At 42.5% G+C, this 7,001-nt stretch overlaps 1 long non-coding RNA gene across 1 annotated transcript; it reads right to left on the bottom strand.

The window, feature by feature from the left end:
* Positions 1-1,433: 1,433 nt before the first annotated feature.
* On the bottom strand, positions 1,434-3,343 carry LOC116075224. Its single transcript, XR_004112471.1, has 2 exons — positions 3,109-3,343; positions 1,434-1,705 (listed from the first exon to the last, which is right to left on the bottom strand). It is a non-coding gene; the product is annotated as an uncharacterized LOC116075224 (long non-coding RNA).
* Between the last annotated feature and the right edge of the window lie 3,658 nt (positions 3,344-7,001).

Raw genomic sequence — 7,001 nt, 5'->3', positions numbered from 1 at the left:
ATTCTTAGGCCCATAACTTTTCTTCCTAGTCAGCACAGGTTTAAAGCTTTAATTTCTCCTTACACCTGGAATACAGGCACCCTTTAGCACACACTTTTAATATCAAACAATAAAAGTAAAGTTTGTGGAAGAAAGCATCCAGGTTTGAAAGTGATGTCTAATTGAATGGTACACAAAGTGATGAATTAGAGAAAGATTTGACAGAATAGAATATGTTCAACTCTCACAAGAAGAAAGGGAAGCTACTTTAGGGGCAGTGCAGAGGAGAGGAGGCAGTTTTACGAGGACAGTTGTACAGAGACAGGTCGAAGAGAGAGAACAAGCTAGACACAAGTGAAGGTAGACAAGCCAGAAAATGAGAAGGAGCTAAAAGATTAGAACAGATTGCTAGAATTAGTTTGAGGCCAAGCAGATCAATTGAATGAGAAGCAGAAAGAAGCCAGTTTGCATCAGTCATCCTGGAGAGGAGTTTTGAACTGGAACAGCAGAGGTGAACCAGCTAGCCAGAGCTCAGAAAGCACTAGAAAGGGTGAATGGATTCAGCAGTAAGCCTCAGAGGCTGAAACATTCTAGACCTAGATTAGATTGTACAGAGACTGGAAGCTTCCAGGACCAGGTCTGGGTTAGCAGACTAAGGCTAACCTAGTGACTGTGGTTGCTGGGAATGTTCAGGACAAATTTGCATGACTTCCATGGCATGCAGCTGACCCTTGACAAAGCAGCCCATGGTCAAAAAAAAAAAAATGGCAGAGAACAGCTGAAGAGAATACTAAGGTTCAAATTATTAGTGGATATTTATTTCATCTATTTGGTGTTAGTTTTGTTTAAAACTGCAGCAAGCAGATATGGACAACGTGGTATACTCAGTATCAATATGGCTGCCAGATCAAGAACAAGAAATCATCACTCAATAATAACCCGAGAGAGTAACCAATACACTGACTCCTGCCCAGCCCTTGGGGAAGTCTCACCAACCTGTTTGTCTTTTTCATGGTTCTCTAGAAGAAAGTGAAAAGACAGTATTCATTCTGAACTGAGAAACCTTCACTCTAAAGGCAGAGGTGTGGGAAAAGCTACTGGAGATGCTCAAGTTGAATAAGCTGACGGGTGGGAGGAATGGGTGTACACGAGAGTGCATACGTGCACACAGATGTGTACAAGTCAGATATACTCCCAGACTCAGTCCACTGTGGTTTGTTTTCAGATTTTTAAATTATATTTCCTGTGTAGGTAGGTAGATGGGCATTCATGACACTACACGTGTGTGGAGCTCAGAGGACCATCTACGAAATCCTATTCTCTCCTCCGATCACATGGGTTCGAAGGAATGGTTGGCAAGTTTGGAGCAATCACCCTGGGGGCTATTTCACCTTCTTTTATGAAACAAGGTCTATGATGGAACTAATCGATGAATTCCTTCCAACAAAATCACACCGTGTCACGTAGGAGGTTTATTAAAGGGAGGGGGTAATGAGAAACAGAAGTTGTCCCTGGGTGGAGAAGGGGAAGAAGGCAAGGGGGTGGGGAGGGAAAGCCCGACTTTTGTGGGATTGTGGTCCATGTGCAGGAGGACATGCAACAGAGTTGACAATGGGATGTGTTCCCTCTGGACAGCTAGCGATGATGTGTCTTGTCACCGAGTTCCCTCAGGGATGACCATGAAGGTGTCTGTTGGTCTCATTGTTGCCGGGTGTCTCCGGGCTGGCTGTGGAAGTGCCCAATTACCAAAAGTCGTTAATGGCCCCGAGCTCACCAAATGGACTCACAAATGAACTCCAGTGGTCTGCCTGCCTCTTTTTCACGTGGGTTCTGGGCATCAAATTTGGACCTCATGCATATGTGGTAATTACTTTACTGACAGAGTTAGCTTCCCATCCATAAAGTATATGTGTGTGTGTGTGTGTGTGTTTGATTTAGATGGATGTTTTGCCTGAATGCATGCCTGTATACCACCTTCATACAATGCCTTCTGAGGCCAGAGGTGGGTGTTGAATCCTTTGGAATTATACCAGATGAAGGTGAGCCACCATGTGGGTACTGACTCTTTGGCAATAGCTTTTAGCCATATAGTCATCCCTGTGCCCTCCTAAAATTCATAATTTTTTTTTTTCAAGACAGGGTTCCTCTGTGTAGCCCAGGCTGTCCTGGAACTCACTCTGTAGACCAGGCTGGCCTCGAACTCAGAAATCCTCCTGCCTCTGCCTTCCAAGTGCTGGGATTAAAGATGTGTGCCACCACTGCCCGGCAAGATTTATTTATTTCTTATATGTAAGTACACTGTAGCTGTCTTCAGACACACCAGAAGAGGGCATCAGATCTCATTATGGATGGTTGTGAGCCACCACATGGTTGCTGGGATTTGAACTCAGGACCTTCAGAATAGCAGTCAAGGCTCTTAAACACTGATCCATCTCTCCAGTCCCCGAAAATTCATAATTTTAATGGTGAAAAAAAGGTCATATTTATGAAAAGTACTTTAACCTTGTGAATGTACTGTAACCCCAGCATTCAGGAGGTTAAAGAAGGAAGACCCTGAATTCAAGGGCAGCCTGGATCTTGAGACTTTGACTCAAAATAAACAACAAACCAGTCCAACAATTGTCCACACAATTTCAAAGCACTTCACAAACACCCAGTAGTTGATGTTTCATTATGGTTTAACTATAATCAGTTGAGTCCGGGTTCTTTTAATCCCCAAGACAGTCAGCCCTTTCCTGGAAATATTTGAATGTATGTTTAAAAACTTAGGCTGAAGCCAGGCATGGTAGCTCACGCCTTTAATCCAGCACCAGGGAGGTGCCCTGAAGCCAGCCTGGTTGACATATATTGTGGGAAATATTAAAAAAAACAAAAAACAAAAAACCAAAACAACAAAAAAGGCACGTTCCTGCGCTTGTGCCTCTGCCCCGGCAGCCTGGCCAGCCATGCACTGGCAGGCGATGGCTGATCTGTTTTTATCTCATGGAGATTCTGAATCTGAACTCCACAATCTCTCCACCCAGCTCCTTAGGTTCCCACTGGCAAGTCATTACCACACCAACCCTGTGCTTCAAAACCCCCACAACCTTTGTGGTGCATCTTAGGCAAACACAAACTTGGCCACTGTACCTTTCTCTATTGAGCTGCCGTGTGAAGGAAAATGCAATACAAACTTAGTTCAGAAACAGTGGTAACTCAGTCTCTGGGTACAACAACTAAAACCTAGTCTTGCAAGCCTTATTAAAATCTGATTCCTCTGGTGGCAAATCCTTGTGGAGCTTCCATGATACTGGGAAACTCTAGCAGTTACATCTTACCCCTCTGCTGTCCCCATTCCAAAAACACGACCTAACCCGGTTCTCCTACTACCTCTCTTCCTCCCTCCAACCCGGAAGTCCCGCCTACTCGCCCAGTGATTGGCTCCTTTATTCATTAGGTGATTGGTTCACAAGAACAGCACCAGGCCCATGCACAACACTCATATTGTGTTCCAAGTCAGTCAAGGATAAAAACTAACCTAAAACTTTTATCTAAAAACTGTTGGGGTCCAGGAGCCACCCCACAAACCACACAAACACCCATCTCAGTCAGACAGCGATGGTTTACTGAATGCACACCCTAAGATTAATCAGCTCAGAATTTGGGGCCTGAGAGTACGACCCTGAAACATCTTTCTCTGTTAGCTTATAAAGGCTAAAACTGCAAAATCCACAATGAGCTTATACGCAGGCGCAGGAAGTGCTGCCCGATGGTCCACTTAAACTCAAGCCAATTAAGACATAACACTTCATACTGACCTTTAGTTTGATGGGTCCTACATAAAGCTTTGTGGAATTTCTTAATTGTCAACAGACCCAAGAGCATACAGAACACAACAGGATATGTGATCAGCATGGCCTTGCTCTGAGTCAAGTTTTGTGTGTGTGTGTGTGTGTGTGTCCATGACTAATAGGCATATTACAGCAACAATATGAAATAGCTGGCAGGCATGGAACACAATGAAAATGGCTACAGCTATGCTGGGTTGTGGGGCGGGGAGACTTCAATGACAAACAAACAAACAAAAGCAACAAATACCCCATAAAACAAATATAAAAAACACAAACAATAACAACAGAAAAACTGAAGTTGATAATCAACATCATATATGCCACTGAGACAATTATTTTGACTAAATAAAAACTTTAATGTAATGATATTGTAAATTTAGGTGTGCCAAAGGTACAAGGTACAGCAAGAACACGTGCTTTTGGCACCTTTTGAATCATTACTGTGACTACTTGTTCAGGTTTACAAATGATCTCAACTAAGCCCTTAGAAGATGCTCAGGTTTTCATCAACTATAAAGCAAGAGGAAATATAATCCAGAACTGCAATAAATGGTCATAATGCCATTGTGAATCACCAGGCATTTTTATATGCTCCAACATGTTTTTCCTGGCAAACATATGTCAATTCTATGTGATTAGAGTCATTCCTTTCCTGAAGCTCTTGTCGCCTTGCCAAAGCTCGTCTTTAAGAACAGGATGGTTCCCCTGCACTAAGAAGGAAGTCTGCAAGCCTCTCCTCTGCCATCACGATGACAGGCACCTGCAGGAGCCAAGAAGTAACCTAAATGTTTAATGAGGCAGGAGACTCATTCTTCCGTTGCTATGTGAAGCCATTGACAATCAGAAAAGATCATCTCTGTTTGTTTTAACCTGGGAGTAGGTTGTTGAATATTTAATGCACGCACAGCATTCTTCTCGGTGAGGGGCCAAGCGAGGGTCAGGTTAGGGCCGCCCGCCATTCCTGGGAGGCATCAAGGTTAAATGGAGTCTTCAGCAGTGCCATGTACAGCATTGTGTACACGGCTATTAAGATGGGAAGCCGCACACCCACCCTGGAAGAGCATTACCAAGAATCAGGAGCAAGCTCTCAGAACAAATGAGGAGCAGGCCTCACTGTTATTGCCACTATTGATGAAGGTGTTAGGAAAGAAGTCATCAATAATGCTCATTATGACTGTGCGGGGGAAACGATGGTGCATCTAGTTGATGTCATGACTTATGCAGCAGTAAATAACTCAAGCCCAGGAAAGGATTCTTTTGTGAACAACATCCTCATAGTCAAATTCACTCAACTGATTTAGAATTTGTTTTGGTTCAATGGATGAGAGTCAACAGAGGCTTGGAAAGTCGCAGAAGTAAAATCATGAGCTGTTGGCTGTTGGAATGCATCAGGAGTGACTCTGAGGCTTTGGGCCAAAACATATGGAATGATACTCATAAGAATATGCCACTCACTAAGAATAAAAAGGCAAGAGAGAAGTCTAGTGAGAGACAAATAAAAACTATAATTTCAAAGAATGTTAAATGTGAGATACCTTCTGACTTCCACACACGTTATGGTATGCAAGTGCACACACGGATACATATATATAGGTACACACACACATATATACACACCATTATAAAGATAATATGAACAACAAAGTGTTTTTTTTGTTGTTGTTCCCTTGTAACTCTTTTTATTAGATGCTTCCTTTATTTACAATATCTCCTTTCCCAGGTTCTCCTCCAAAAAAATAAAAATAAAATAAAATAAAAACTAAAACTAAAACAATCTCATCCCCTTCCCCTTCCCCCTGCTCACCATCCCATCCCCTCCTGCTTACTGCCCCTGGCATTCCTCTACACTGGGGCATAGAACTTTCACAGGGCCAAGGTCCTCTCCTCCCATTGATGACTGACTTGGCCATCCTCTGCTATACACATGCTGCTGGAGTCCTGAGTCCCTCCATGTATACTCTCATATTATCTTTACAATGGTGTGTATATATATGTATGTGTGCGCCCATATGTATGTATCCATGTGTGCACTTGCATACCATAACATGTGTGTGGAAGTCAGAGGATAACTTGTGGAGTCAGTTGTTCACATCCATCCTTGTGTGATTTACAGACATGAAACTCAAGGTTTTGAGTCCTAGTGTGATTTCTGCATGTATCTATTGTGTGATATTTGTATGTATATATCTATGTGCGTGCTTGGTATGTGAGTACAGGTCTAGGGGCAACCACAAGTGTCAATCTTCACCTTTTAACATATTTGAGATAGGGTCTCTTGTTCAGTGCTGTATATTATACCTTGCAGGACTGGGAGCTTCCGAGGAGTCTCCTGCCTCCATCTCCAATCTTGCTGTTGCAGAGCTGGGATTACAGGTGTGTAGTTCCATACCCAGAATGGTATGGGTCCTGGAAATTGTACTCAGGTCTTCACACCTGCGCCTTCAGCACTTTATCCACCATCCTCCGAGCCATTTCCCCAGCCTCTTAATCAGTGTATAACATCCGTGCATCTCAGACTGTAATCATTTGGATCATGGTTTATGGTATCTTAATGTGTTGTTCAATTTGCTGTGTAAGAATTTTGTGAGGAAATTTTGTGTCTTTGTTTAGCAGGGAAATTGTAGAACAATTTTCTTATATCTTGTGTCCTTATCTGAGCTTGGTATTGAGGTAATGGTTGATTGATTTTGGTAGACTTTATTCCTTTTATATTTTATGAAATATTACAAGAATGTTAAAATTGGTTCATTTCTAACTAAGGATAAAGTAGAATTCAGTACTGAAACCATCTCATTCTAGGATTTTTCTTTGCTTGTTGACTATTATCCATTTCTTCTCACCATTTATTAAAGGTCAGTTTGAATTGTTAAAAAAAATGTGAGATACCCATTACATAATCAAGTCGTGGAGACTTTTGGGGTTCAAATATATGAAGTTAAGTTAAATTGCCTGCAGAATGTAATGTGTGTTTAACACTGAGCTCTGAGCCACTTCGACACTTGGAGGTCTGGAAGTTGACAAGTCCCCACAAAAGACACTGAAGACAAAAACCACTGGATAGGAAGAACTGAGTGAGGGAGAGTCTTCAGTGAGACGTAAGTGTATACAGTGACATCATATGGGAGCAGAGGTTGTGTCCAAAAGATCTGGGGGTGGGGGGAGTGATGTGGAATGAACACTGAATTGGTAACA

The sequence above is a fragment of the Mastomys coucha genome, unplaced genomic scaffold (assembly GCF_008632895.1).
Source record: "Mastomys coucha isolate ucsf_1 unplaced genomic scaffold, UCSF_Mcou_1 pScaffold3, whole genome shotgun sequence".
NCBI classification, from domain to species: domain Eukaryota; kingdom Metazoa; phylum Chordata; class Mammalia; order Rodentia; family Muridae; genus Mastomys; species Mastomys coucha.
This window is presented reverse-complemented; position numbering and strand designations above follow the sequence as displayed.